The sequence below is a fragment of the Bos mutus genome, chromosome 8 (genome assembly GCF_027580195.1).
Source record: "Bos mutus isolate GX-2022 chromosome 8, NWIPB_WYAK_1.1, whole genome shotgun sequence".
Taxonomy (NCBI): Eukaryota; Metazoa; Chordata; class Mammalia; order Artiodactyla; family Bovidae; genus Bos; species Bos mutus.
In genome coordinates this window covers 24,122,821-24,136,932 of record NC_091624.1, presented here as the reverse complement: position 1 = coordinate 24,136,932, position 14,112 = coordinate 24,122,821, and the positions used below count along the sequence as shown (strand labels likewise).

The following is a 14,112-nucleotide window of genomic DNA, read 5'->3' as shown; positions in this document are numbered from 1 at the left end:
CCAGGTGTGGGGCAGTGGGATGAAGAGCGGTGGGTGATAGATTGGAGGATGTGTCCCCAAGGCCGGCCTCTTCTCAGGGGGGCTGTCTGAGGGCTCAGCCTGGCTGTGGGTCGAGGGAGGCCTTGGGGAAGAAGAGAAGCTGAAGCAGAGTCGGGTGACACGTGTTTCATTCCAGTTGATCTGTGGGGATGACCGTTCAGCCCATCCTGGACGAGGCCCAGAATGGGATTGGGGGGCCTGTGTCTCACTTTGTCTCAGGTGAATGTGGCTTCCGTCTTGTCCGAGTCCTGTGCGGTGAGCCCTTGCTGCATCACAGAGGGACAGGACTGTCTTAGGAGGTGGGCAGCGTCTTAGGACCTCCAGTCTCACACCCTGGTTGCTGCTGCTACTGCTAAGTCGCTTCAGTTGTGTCCGATCTGTGCAACCCCATAGACAGCAGCCCACCAGGCTCCTCCGTCCCTGGGAGTCTCCAGGCAGGAACACTGGAGTGGGGTGCCATTGCCTTCTCCCCACACCCTGGCAGTCATACCTGAACTGGATTTGAAGCTTTGGTACCTGCCATGGCCCTGGAGGGCCGTCTTCAGCTCAGGGTCCACCTAGGGGCTCCATCTTGAGCTTTCATCGCGTTTACTTGCTCTGATTGACCCGAGAGAGAAGAGGGCTTCTGAAGGAGCCTTTCTGTTTGTTTGGGCTGGGAGCCAGCAGCCCAAGAATAAGCTTCCAAAGGGCTCACTTTGTGAACTGGCAGCTCTGGACATGGCAGTGGAGGAGGGTGGTGGAAATGTCGGGTGCCTGCCCCGTCAGTCACTCCCCACTTCAGACCCGCAGACATCTGTGCGTGTCCTGGAGAGAGAGCTGGAATAAAAGTCTGTCCAGACGTACTGAGTTAGAGGGAGTTTCCAGGAGTAACTTTTATTTTCAGTGTGTACACAGGACATTTAAGTACCGCGTCCTCTCCAGGTACCCGTCCTGCTGGCAGAATTGTTCTCTGAGAGAGCCTTCAGGGTTTGGTCCCCAGGCTGGCTCCTGGCCCAGCCCTGCCTCCCCGACTCTGGGAACTGCCCCACCCCCACGTTAGGAATCACCCCCTGGCTTTACCTTTCACATTATAAACAGATGGTTTACAAAAGGTAATTGAAAAGGAAAAGCTTAGGAAGATTAAAAAGTATTCTAGAACCTGTGTTGAAGAGAAGAAAACAACTCATTTCCGGGATCAGCTTTGCTGCTTTGAAGTGGTTCAGATAGAAATTGGCGGGGTTGGCATGGTCTCTTGTTTGCAGATGGGGCAAGTATGCCCTCTGTTGCTGCTGTGCGGGCCTGTCTGTCTCTATGGTGAGAGTCTTGGGGATGTGCTTGAACCAAGGGCAGCCTCTGCGAGGAACTGACCGCTGAGATTGTGTGTTCTCCCACGAGAGCAGGGACCAGGTGATCTAGCTTCAAGGTGTGTGGTGGTTGGGGTGCTGGGGTGCCCACCTTGGGCACATCACCCGCCTGTGGGCTTCCCGGGCATGGACCAGGAGGGACATGAGGGAGTCTGCAGCCTCCCAGGGTTGGGTTCATGTGGATGTCTGCCTGGGGGTACAGTTTTATGTCTTACCTGCAATTTTTTTTTTTCTTAGACTCAAACTCCTAAAGCCTGCTTCTAGTGAGAACTCGGGTAAAGGAAGTGAATTACTCTGAGTATTTTGGTTTTGGTGATGCCTACTTAACAATCACACAGGGCACTCAAGGGTGCCCTGTGAGTGCTGCCTGGGTACCAGGGTGGCGCCCAGAGGCAGGGGGCTCCACAGGCGCGAGATAGGCCACCTGTCTGTAAGAGGTGTGCTTTTATTTTTAGCACGTGGCATTCAGTGTCTTGCAGAGCTAAGAGTGACATGACTGTAGATGTAAGTGTTGTTTGGTTGCTCAGTTGTGTCCGACTCTTTGTGACCCCATCGACTGCAGCACACCAGGCCTACCTGTCCCTCACCATCTCCCGAAGTTTGCCCAAGTTCACGTCCATTGCATTGATGATGCCATCTAGCCATCTCATCTTCTGACGCCCTCTTCTTCTGCTCTCAATCTTTCCCAGCATCAGGGTCTTTTCCACTGAGTCAGCTGTTTGCATCAGATGACCAAAATACTGGAGTTTCAGCTTCAGCATCAGTTCTTCCAATGAGTATTGAAGTTTGATTTCCCTTAAGATTGACTGGTTTGATCTCCTTGTTGTTCAAGGGACTCTCAAGTCTTCTCCAGCACCACAGTTCAAAGGCATCAATTCTTTGTCGCTCTAACTTCTTTACAGTCCAACTCTCATATCCATACGTGACCACTGGGAAGACTAGATGTAATTAAGCAACACTGGAATGGGAGTTAATTACTCCTGTGTGTGTCAGAAGGCCTGGGAGGGCTCTCTGGTCCACCGGCTGAGGCCCTGTAAAGCTGTCACCTGGACAAGCTCCCAGGACCACCTCCCAAGGGTGTGCAAGAGTCCTGGGGTACTGCTGTAACCAAAAATGAGTGGTCTGAGCTTTTAGTCTCACAGAGTGGCCTGAGGGACTCGTTAATGTAAAAACTATACGTGACTCACTTCATTCTAATGCTGATCTGTGCATGATGTTAGCTCAGATGTGTCCTTTAAGGCTTACAGTATAGATTATATTGCAGGAGAAACAGGTCACCCGCACAAGGTGGTGCACGGAGGTGTGTGTTGGAGGAGGCATACACGGAGTGGTGTGTGTCCAAAAGCTGTTGTAATAATGATGGGGGGGCCTGAGCACCACCCAGCTCAGGGGCACCCTGGTCAGTCTCTAGTAAGAGACAATCTGCAGGCGCTGGTGCCCCTCTGTCCTGCTGAGGATGGGGCTCCGAAGAGCCAGGACAGGGCTAGCCAGAGGGCTGTGTCCAGGACCTCCCTCCGTGGCCATCACCCGACTCTGATCTTGTTGGGTCCCTTTATAGTGAGTGGAAGCTTCTACACCTGCAGCCACACCTGGACCCGCTCTGTCCAGCACCGTGGCCGACACCATTCAGGGCGAGGAGCGCTCCACGTGTGGCCCGTCAGAGCCGGCGGTGTGGTGCCTGGGGAGACCTTAGACTCAGAAGCGATGGGAAGATGTCCTGTCCACGACTCTATTAGTTATGTGTTGGAGGGATTGGCTGTGTATTGGGCTAAATCAAGTGTGCTGTTAACACAAACTTCACCTGTTTGTTTTTGCTCTCAGTGTGACTGGTAGGCACACATGTGATCTGAGATCACAGGTGTGGCTCACATGAGTGACCCACCTAGTGTTTCTTTGGGAGGCACAGGTCTAGACTGTGCCCTCTGCATTTGAATTTCCCCTTCTGTCGAGGCCGGGCCCACAGGCTGGGAGGCACAGACTAGGGACTCAAAGGATGAGGAACTGTCAGGCTTTGAGAATACCTTGAAGCCAGCTTCAAGTGCAGTTGTTTTTGCCTTTCTGCAGACAGGGACTGCACAGGACTTCAGGCTGCACAGGGACTTCCAGGCCTCAGCCAAGAAACGGGTTCTGTGCTCAGATGGCATTTCTCCTGCACAGGAACTGAGCCGTCGGCTTTGGTGAGCATGTTGCTCCCCAGAAAGGTGGTCCTGGCACCCTGTTGATCAGGCTGCTCTTTATCTGGGCTCCCTGTTATCCAGGCTCCCCATTGTCTGGGCTTTGGTTTCCCTGTTTTTCATGGATAAAGAAATGTGCAGTGCATCTGGCTTGATCTGCCACATACAGCTGTGGTGTGGCCTGTGCACGCTGTTTGGCGTGCTGATCCTGTGAGTTAGTGATGGCCTTGGTGAATCCCTGCCACTGATCTGATGTGGGGGAGGGACCACCGTTTAACCCTCTCCTGCCCCTGGAAGCCCCGCCAACGATCTGCTGAATGGGAGCTGCCATTTGAGCAGCTACAGGGCACGTGGCCCGAGTGCTGGGAGAGCCCCGCAGGCCTTCTCACATCTGGCTGGGCTATTTATATCCCACAAAGGCCTGTTTTTCTCTGAAAAGAGTGGGCATGTGGCGATGCTGTCATGTGCGAGGGCCAGTGAAGTGAGCCTTTCAGTAAAGGACTTTCTGGTGTGTCCAGCACGTTTTCGGGGCATGCACAGGCCTCAGGGTTCCACATCTGCCCTGTGCTGTGGTGCATGTGCCCACACGAAGCTGGGGTGGAGCTGTGGCCCCGTTCTGGTGTTGGGGCACATGGCTGGCCCCAGGGCGTGGAGCCCTGTCACCCTTCAAGTCCCATCACTCTGATGGTGCACTGAGCTCCTGAGCTGTGCTCCATACACTCTAGGCACTGGCCTTCCACAGTGGAGAAGCTTTCTACTGTTGGGAGGATGGACCACAAAGGGGATCAGTAAGTCAGATATGGGGGTGAAGTGGTGGTGGGTGCGAAGAAGAGAAAGTAAGCAGAGAAAGGGTCCTGGGAGTGCCTTGCAGAGAAAGGGCAGTTGGTTGAGAAGAGATGAGGTCTGGCCCTGGTTTTGGGAATAGTGTTCCAGGCAGAGGGGACAGCAGGTGCAAAGGCCCTGAGGCAGGAGTATGCTCAGGTGTCGAGGAGGGGCAGGTGAGAGGAGAAGACGTAGGTGCATGGTGAGCTTATTGGTGCTCAGAGAGGCTGAGATGGGAGCCCTGGGAGCCAAAGGTTTGGACAGGACTGCTGGTATCTAGGAAGAATGGACACTGGAAGGTAGGATGGGGCACCCTGTTAGGAGACTGTGAGGTGATCAGGGGGAGAGGTGGTGGCTTGGGCCAGAGTACAGCAGTAGGGGTGGGAGGATGGCCTGACTGGGCATTTATTTGGAGGTGAAGCTGAGGGGACTTGCCTCAAGGTTGGATCTGGGGTGGGGTGGGGGCTGAGGACGCACTCAGATTTTGGCTGAGCAGCTGGAAGGATAGAGGGTCCACTTATAGGCCACCTCCATGCAGGCTGTCTAGGAGGGAGTATGGTTTGGGGCACGTGAAGTTTGGAGGGGAGGAGGTCCTGGGAGCTTACACCTGGAGTCAGGGAGACGTCCAAGGGATGGCCCTGAGGGGTGGGTCCCAGCTCAACTCCCAGAGGGCAGGCTGCATGGCCTGGGGACGTCTGTCCACCCTGTGTTCATCAGGTGAGGCTGGCCTGTTCGGGACACAAGGATGGGCCTGTGGGGTGAGATGGGACTTGATGCAAGACTCAGGCAGGTGGCTGGATGGGAAAGGAGAGGATGTGGGTGGCATGTGAGAATGCAGGTCCTGCTCAGTTGAGCCCCTCGGCATGAGTGGTGGGGTCCTAATGTGTCTGGAGGCAGGGAGGTAGAGTCGCAGGGGTGGGGTGAGGCAGAACGCCCCATCCCTGGCTCAGCTGGGCTTGCAGACTCTGCACAGCATAGTTTGTAGAGCAGGAGGCGAGTTTAGAAAGGAAGTGCCTCCATCTTTCTGTGTAAGCCTTTATGGATACTCTTCATGGCTTCGTTGGTTTGTTTTGCTGCCTCATTGGAAAGACGTGGCTCTCCAGGGGCTCGGATAGCCTATGCCTTTGAGTCAAAGGGGCACTCATTTTTTTTCAGAAAAATGCCTTGGGAAGCAAAGGGTCCTCACTAGAATCTGAGAGAGGTCCAGCTGTGTTCCTTATCGTGGTGGGGGTCCTTTTCTTTGTCTTCTCAGCCATGTTGAGGGAAGATGTTGCTTAATTACTGACTGGTCAGTGGACGTTAAGAACATGGACCAGGCACTACTCGGAGCTACTCACTCAGGCTCCAGGATTGAGTTTTTGGTCCTTTGTAGCAGGCTGAAGGATGGCCTCCAAAGAAGTCAGATTCTAATTCCTGGAACCTCTGAGTGGTACCTTTTCTAGAGATAGAATCTTTGCAGATGTGATTCAGTTAAGAATCTTGCATGCGGAGGTGGTCCTGGGCTATATCTGATGGGCCCTAAATGCCATCACAAGTGTCCTTATGAGAGGGAGGCAGCAGAGATGTGAAAGATAAGAGGAGACAGGTGATGTGAAGATGGAAGCAGAGATTAGACTGATACGGGTGTGGTGGCTAATTCTGTGTGTCAGCTTGACTGTGCCAGACACTTGGTCAAACCTGATTCTGGGTGTGTCTGGGTGAGATTAGCTTTTGAATATGTAGGCAGACTGAGGCAGATTGCCCTCCCCCGTGGGTGGGCCTCATCCAATCAGTTGAGGGCCTGACTGGAGCAGAAAGGTAGAGTGAGAATTCCCTCTCTCTGCCGGGCTGTCTTTGAGCTGGAACACTGGTTTTCTCCTGCCTTCAGATTAGGACTAGAGATGGAACTTGCATCGTCAGCTCTCCTGGGTCCAGCGTGCTGACTGCTGATCTCAGGGCCTGTCAACCTCCATGGTCACGTGATCAGATTCAGTAGAATAAATCCCTTTCTCTGTGTATACACATACTATCGATTCTGTTTCTCTGGGGGTGCTGACTAATACAGTGGCCACAAACCAAGATGTGCCAGAAGCCACTGAAGGGTGGAAGAGGCCAGGAAGGACTCTCCCACAGGCCTCTGGAGGGAGCGCAGGCCTGCTGACACCGTGATTTCAGCCCGGAGAAACTGATTGCAGACTCCTAGCCTCCAGAACTCTGAGAGAATAGGTTTCTGTTGTCCTAAGCCACTGGTTTAGAGTCATTTGTTAGAGCTGCCACAGGAAAAGAACACGGCCAGTGTAAACAGCGCTCCCGTAAATATCCCAGCCACACGCACGGGCTGTTATTCAGGCATGGATTTCAGGGAGTGGCACCACTGGGGCAGGGTGTGTGTCTCTTTGTTTTATAGATCGTGCCAGGTCGCCTTCTGAAAAGACCTAGCAGTCCATCTCTTTCCTGCATGGGTGAGTGTATACCCTGATCCTACAGGTTCTCTCAGTGGTGGGCATGAGTGGTCTTTCTGACTTTGTCAGTCTGAGAAGTCCAGAGTGGCAGCTTTGTTCCTTGAAGTGTGTCTCCTTGAATCTGGTGAGTTTAGGATCTTTGCTCAAAGATCCCTCCATCTGTGAATTGCCCATTTGGGTTCTTTGCCCGTGTTTCCCCTTTTCTTAGGGTGTTTCTCCCTCCCCTATCCTTTTGTTGTTGTTGCTATTTAGTCGCTAGGTTGTGTCCAACTCTTTGTGACTCTGTGGACTGTAGCCCACCAGGCTTCTCTGTCCATGGATTCTCCAGGCAAGAATACTGGAGTGGGTTGCCGTTTCCTTCTCCAGAGGATCTTCCCAACCCAGGGATCGAATCTGTGTCTCCTTCATTGGCAGGCAGATTCTTTACCATTGACCCACCAGGGAAGTCCTATTGTGGGGGCTTTTCATTTGTTATAGAAGTGGATGGTTTTCTGTCTTGAAAACATTTATTCCCCAGTTCTGTTGTTTGCTAATTACTTTTACTAAGGTGTCATTTGACATCAAGATTAAATCATTATATGGTTGACTATGTCTCTTTTCTTTTATGACTTATAAATATTAATAACTATATTTGTTAGAAAGATTCCATGGGCTCTCTATCGATTTCTTGGTAGGTGTTTTATTGTTTTGTGTACAAATTCTGCTCTTGAGCCCATCTAAAACTGCTTTTGCGTAATAGGTAGTAAGATGCTGGAGGGAGGGGAATGTAATTTTATTTCCCTCCAGTGTACCAGCACTAAATAATTATTCAGTGATCAGTCCTTTGACCAATGAATTGAACTTCAGCTCTGTGGTATATTATGGTCTCATGTAAACTGGTTCCCTTAAGGGATTCTCCAGTCCCTCCCACTGGCCTTTTCGTCTTCCATGTGCCATCTTTACATTGGCAGCAGCTGTATGTATGGTGTGTTTTGAGAGCTGGTAAAGGAACCCCCCTTGCTGAGCTGTGTGTGCGTGATGAAATGTTACAGGACTGTTCTTATAATGCAGTCATGACTGCGTATCCACGTTAACGTGTATCATGGCTCCTGGGAAGAGGAAGATGTGGGTGGATGCACGATGTTTGTGCTGCCAGGGACAGAAGACAGGAAGGTATGGTGAAGGTTGGAGAGGGGGCCAGGTGAAAAAGGACACAAAGACCTTTGCATTGTGTAAAATTACCCCTCTGCACAGGCAGAATTTTTCAAGATGATTGAACAAGTGAAATAGCAGTATTCAAGGAATAAGGCTGACTGACTCATTGGACAGAGAAGGCAATGGCACCCCACTCCAGTGCTCTTGCCTGGAAAATCCCATGGATGGAGAAGCCTGGTGGGCTGCAGTCCATGGGGTCGCTAAGAGTCGGATACGACTGAGCGACTTCACTTTCACTTTTCACTTTCATGCATTGGAGAAGAAAATGGCAACCCACTCCAGTGATCTTGCCTGGAGAATCCCAGGGACGGGGGAGCCTAGTGGACTGCCGTCTATGGGGTCGCACAGAGTCGGACACGACTGAAGTGACTTAGCAGCAGCAGCAGTAGCAGCAGCAGACTCATTGGAAAAGACCCTGATGCTGGGAAAGATTGAAGGCAGGAAGAGAAGGGGACGACAGAGGATGAGATGGTTGGATGGCATCACCGACTTGATGGACATGACTTTGAGCAAACTCAGGGAGTTGGTGATGGACAGGGAGGCCTGGCGTGCTGCATTCCATGGGGTTGCAAAGAGTTGGACATGACTGAGCAACTGAACTGAACTGAAGGAATAAGGCACTAAAAGAGAATAAGTTTATCATGGAAAGACAACATACGGTGATGGCTCCACCGTCGTGCTGGGGACTTGCGATGGTATAAGTGTTCTCTGGATATGGGTGCTATTACTCTGCACGTGGTGGAGCGTGTGTGTACTTAGCGGGGTGTGTGTGCCCTTGGCATGTATGAGTGCTGCCGTTCCCAGGTGTACCCCGTGTCCAACAGCTGCCCGCAGGAGCTCACACCTGGGCACTGACTTGGGCCCTCTGGGCTGCCATGCCCTGTCTCCCCAGTGCCCTTTGTGTACCCCAGATGCCCTCTGTGTCCCCCAAATGCCTTCTGTGCCCAAGCTCCCACAGTGCTGCTCAAGCTGGACTGGCTCCACCCACACTGGGAACCTGCTGAGGTCAGGGCAGTGCTTATCCTCTTGGGGCCCTCGCCCCGCCCACACTGCAGGTGGAGGGGCGCCTTGAGCTGTGTGCCCTGAGCCCACACAGGACAACAGCTATCTCACATAAGGAAGCTGGGTGCGGCAGAAGAGGGCGTGGGGTGGGGTGGGTGTAGGCGCCGCAGGCTCAGGGCTGTCCTGTCGCTCTGCCTTGCAGAGGTCCTCCTTTGGCAGCTGCTGGTGGCCCAGCCTGCTTCTCGGGTGGCAGCCACAGGTGGGGGTGGTGGTCCAGGATGCACTTTGCAGGCTGGCTCATTTGTGCCCTGAACACCTGGGTGACTGGAGGCTCTCTGCTTTGCTGACAGTGGAAGGTGAACCAGGAGCCTCCCTGTGTGCGGGGGAAGGAGGAGGAGGTGGTGCTGGTGCAGGGGTGGCGTCTGCCCACTGGTAGGTGTGCTCCTTGTGGACCACTCAGGTCCTCTAGACGTGGGGTTGGCCCCTGTGATGGGGACTGCAGGCGGGCCTGGTGCACCGCAGGCCTTTCCCAATAGCTCAGTTAGTAAAGAATCCACCTGCAATGCTGGAGACCCCGGTCTGATTCCTGAGTTGGGAAGATCCTCTGGAGAAGGAATAGGATACCCACTCCAGTATTCTTGGGCTTCCCTGATGGCTCAGCTGGTAAGAAATTTGCCTGCAATGCAGGAGACCTGGGTTCTATTCCTGGGTTGGGAAGATCCCCTGGAAAAGGGAAAGGCTACCCACTCCAGTAATTTGGCCTGGATAATTCCATGGACTGTATAGTCCATGGGGTCGTAAAGAGTCGCACACACACGACTGAGTGACTTTCACTCGTGCGCTGTGGGGTGGGTATTTGCTGGGCACTCTTACACCAAGTCCCAGTCCTGGCCCAGGGTCTGTGCCTGGTGGTCTCTCTGCTTCCTTCCTGGGAAGGGGTAAGCAGGGTGGGCCAAGGACCCCAGTTGTGCAGGGTGGTGTCTAGCACTGATCTCCTCCAGGCCTGCATGGATCGTCAACCCCCCAAGTGGGTTTTGACACAAGAGCTTGAGAGGCACGGGTATGTGGTGCTGATCCTTTGCCAGCTGTTCTTTGCCAGTGAAAATCATCTGTTTTTCCAAATTTCACCTGGACTCTGTACTTCCAGCCAGTGGAGGAGGTGGCCCTGGCCGGGCAGTTTCTTTTGATGTGTCCAATCCTGCTAGCACCTGCCCTTCCTTGCTGCATGCGCCCTGCTTCTCTGAGATTCCGCAGGCACTTGGCTTCCTTATAACTTTGTGTGCTGCTGCGACTCAGCAAGGAGTTCATTGTGCCTTGCAGAGCTGTTTGCATTTAATAGACACCAGGAAGCTTGCATATATGAGGCCACCCCTTCCATGTCAGTGGGGCTGTGGCTGGGTATCAGACAGCCCCTTGGCTTCCAACCCAAGGAGCCCCTCTCACTGCTCTGCTGACTGTGACCCAGGCCACACAGGGGAAGTAGACCGAGTCAGAGGCTGGTCCGTGGCCAGCAGGGGTGGGAAGGATGTGTGCTGTGTTTCCGGTGCCCTGGCTGGGGAAGGGGCATTAGTAACAAACGAGCTCACCAGCCTCACCCATGTCAGTCTGCAAGTCCCTACCTGCACAGTTCGGGCTCATGTACACTGAGCTGCATGCCCAATAGGGAAGAGAGAAGAGATGTTTAAAAACCCAGCTGTGGGAAGTGAGAGGCCCTGTCAGCCCCCATGTCCTCCTCCTCCCTGCCCTGTGCGGTGATTGTCCTCTGCATGAGGCGCTCACCCTCCGGCCAGTCCCCAATCTTTTGTCCTAACAGCAGAGTCTGGCACTGAGTTTCTGATCGGAGTCCACAGTTTAACTGGATTTTAGTGCAGGCCCATGTAGGAAGGAAAACAGAAAGTGCTGGCCTAGTGTGGAGGCGAAAGTGGTGAGAGGGACCCAGGGGCTGTGTAGAAGGAAAGCAGCCTCGATGGCAGGTGGGCCAAGGGGGCTGGGCGTTTGGGACCCTACAGTCCTGAGAAGAAGTCTCTAGTTCTGGGCGGTGGGTGATTGGTGCCCTCTCACTGCTCCTGCCTCTGGGCCGCCTTTGCCCTCTGCTCATGGCCAGGGCATCCTGACGCTGTGGTCAGAGCCCAAGGTCATCCTGCCAGTAACGGCACTCTGGCCACATCTCTCTTCTGGCCTTGGACCCACTATGCTGGGCTCTCACCTCAGCCCCATTGGGTTCTCAGCCTGGCAACTTGTTTCCCCCAGCTGGAAAATGGTCCATCTACCACGCAAACCCCCATGAGTCCCCTCGGGATCCTGGCCATTGCACAGACCCCACCCCCCATCCCCTGAGAGTACCTAAGATGGCATGTCCACAAAGCAGGCCCCACCCCCACCCCCCACCAAGAGCCCCCATGATTATCTGTCCATCCGTGGTCCCTTACTTTTTTTTTCCTGGAAGATCACGAGCTTGTAACCCAGAGGGGCCTGGGCACATTTGAAGTGTGTGGAGGATGCCCTGAGTGGCTGATCGGTGGAAGATGCGGGAGCAGAGGACAAAGCCAAGGTGGTCAGCGTGGCTGGGGACAGTGTGTATGGTGTGTCCAGGCGAGGGGCGGTGGGAGAGAAGCCCCATGGCCTGGGTAGCCCACAAGATGAGGGTCAGGTCAGAGGGTGGGTGATGAACCACTGGACCTCTGTTGTCCATCTGAACTGTTCTTGGTAAGACTCAAGTCTGGCTGGTCTGTCCCTGGAGCTTTCCCTCGTGCTGTCTGACACTTGGCAGCTGTGACCAAGGCCGTGCACTAACTGGAGAATTATTAACGTGGTGCATTTTAGAGCCAAATAAGGTTGAATTCATGCTTAAAATTGGTGCGAAGATGTGGTGAGCTTGAACATGGGTCAGTTGGTTTTCATTTGACCAAAATGTATGCAGTGGGTTCTTTGCTAACCTTTTTTTTTAAGTGCAAGTACGTGTAAATAGGTTTTTAAAAATAGACACTTCTCTTGCTTTTTACTGTAAGTCGAATTGACCCATTGATGCACTGAGTCTGAGGTCTGCAGTGGGCTGCAGAGCTCTGGAGATGGGTCTGCTGAGCTAGTGCTGATCTGAGGAGCACCATTCCAGTGGAAGCTGAATTAAATTTTACGTCTTATTATTTGTGGATGGCAAAGGCTACTGTTTGAAACCCTGAGCCTCTGTTTGGTACCTTAATTTTTAGATGAAATCTTTAATCACAGAAGAAAAGTGTTTGCCCAAGTGTTTGTTTGTTTTTTTAATATTACTGTCACTTTAAGAAAATTGCCTTCAGAGCTAATTGTCTTCATAGGCAGTTTATAGACCAGAGTGGTTTTGACTCTCAGCAGCTAGACCTTAAGGGAATCAAAGAAACTCTGTTTTTTTAAAACAGGTGGCTCATGTATTATAAATTTATTAAAATATTTTAGAATTGTAAGCCATATTGCCTATTTTCTGAAAGTCTTAAAATACAAAAATTATATATAATTCTAGTCAATGAATGTAAAGAATATTTCAATTTGTTGCCCCAAAATACTTTGAAAGTCAGAAACGTCCTTGTTTCTTATAAATGACAGAATAAAGTGTTTTCATAATGCTGGTTTGACTGGAGAAGTGGCTTTTAACTCTTGAAGGGATGGATTAACATTTTCTCTAGTTTCATGAGCCCAGCTCTGTCACTGACTGAGGGTCACAGTTACCTGGCACCTTCAGCCAAGTCATGGAGCACGCCTGCTTGGACATCTGATGAGAACTGTCACGAGGTCCCGGGCAGCTCTGAAAGTCGTCCCCATGCCATCCCAGGATACGGCATTCCCACCGAGCCCACCTGAGCACTAACCGTGGCTGTCCCGCCTTTCCTGCATCTTGTCTCCAAGCCAGGGTGTTGTCACCAAAGGCTCCTAGGGAGAGGAAGGTGCAGGAGGTCACCAGACAGGTGCCTGGGAGCAGGTGGGGCCACTCCTGGGAGCAGAGTCTGCATCGTCACCCCTTGTCACAGTCCTGCAGCATCCCACGCGCACTGACTGTCTCCGGCCACCTCTGTGGCTTGTTAGAACCCTCCAATTAGAAAGGTTAAAAACCAGCCTGCTGCCCCTGCCTGCACGGTGTTTGGGTCAGCAGGTGGGATGGACCTACCTGGTTGCTGGGTTTAAGGGATTTTCGACTTGAGGTCTGGGACCGAACAAGTTTCAGTCCTGCAGGGGCAGGGCACGGGTCTCTCGTATAGCGTGGCTCTGTCCATCACATGGGTGCAGCCATTCTCAATCCTGCTTATTACCAAGACCCAGACCCCCGGTGTTTGTGGCAGTCATACGGCTATGTCTGCCTACCCCACGGCCTGGCTTCCTTCACTGGACGAGTTGGCCAGTCCTCTGTCCTGATGCCCAGAGGTGGACCTCAGGAGTCTGTGTCCATCGCAGGCAGCACATGAGGGTCAGTGCCTACTGTCACCAAACTGCTGTGTCCGAGACCCGGATCCTCCTATCATGGAGTGTGGAATTTTTCATGGCAGCAGTGGAGCCCAGGTGGCCCTACTGGTAAAGAACCCACCTGCCATTGCAGGAGACAGAAGAGATGCACGTTCAACCCCTGGGTTGGAAAGATCCCCTGAAGAAGGGCATGGCAACCCACTCCAGTATTCTTGCCTGGAGAATCCTGTGGACAGAGGAGCCTGGCCGGCTATAGTCCCTGGGGTTGCAAAGAGTCAGACATGACTGAAGCCACTTAGCACGCACGTGGTAGAGCTGTAGGCACTGCTTTTTGGGGGGAGCTGGAGGTTGGGGTGGTGCTGGGTGCTGTCAGAGGCCGTGTCTGGTGGGGTTGAGCCTGTGGTGTCTGCCCGTCTCCCCAGGATGGTTCACGACCAGGTGTGTGGGCCCCGCCATCCTCACGCTGTGCCCCATTCCAGGCCCCACAGAGGATTGGCCACTGCTGCACTGGCACTTGTGTGCCCCCATCCAGCCACCCCTGCAGGTAGCATGGTGGCCCCGGGCTAGGCCCACTCTCGGGAGGATGTCCTGATGGGCAGTATAGTCAGGAGGCGGAAGAGGCGCTCCTCTGCCAGCTCTTCTTCCCGAGTTGGTTTTTGGGCAGCG

The 14,112-nt window shown here is 53.1% G+C and overlaps 1 protein-coding gene across 6 annotated transcripts in view; it reads left to right on the top strand.

The window, feature by feature from the left end:
* SEMA4D (semaphorin 4D) overlaps window positions 1–14,112 on the top strand; it is a 128,475-nt gene that overhangs the window by 36,832 nt on the left and 77,531 nt on the right. The window lies entirely within an intron of this gene.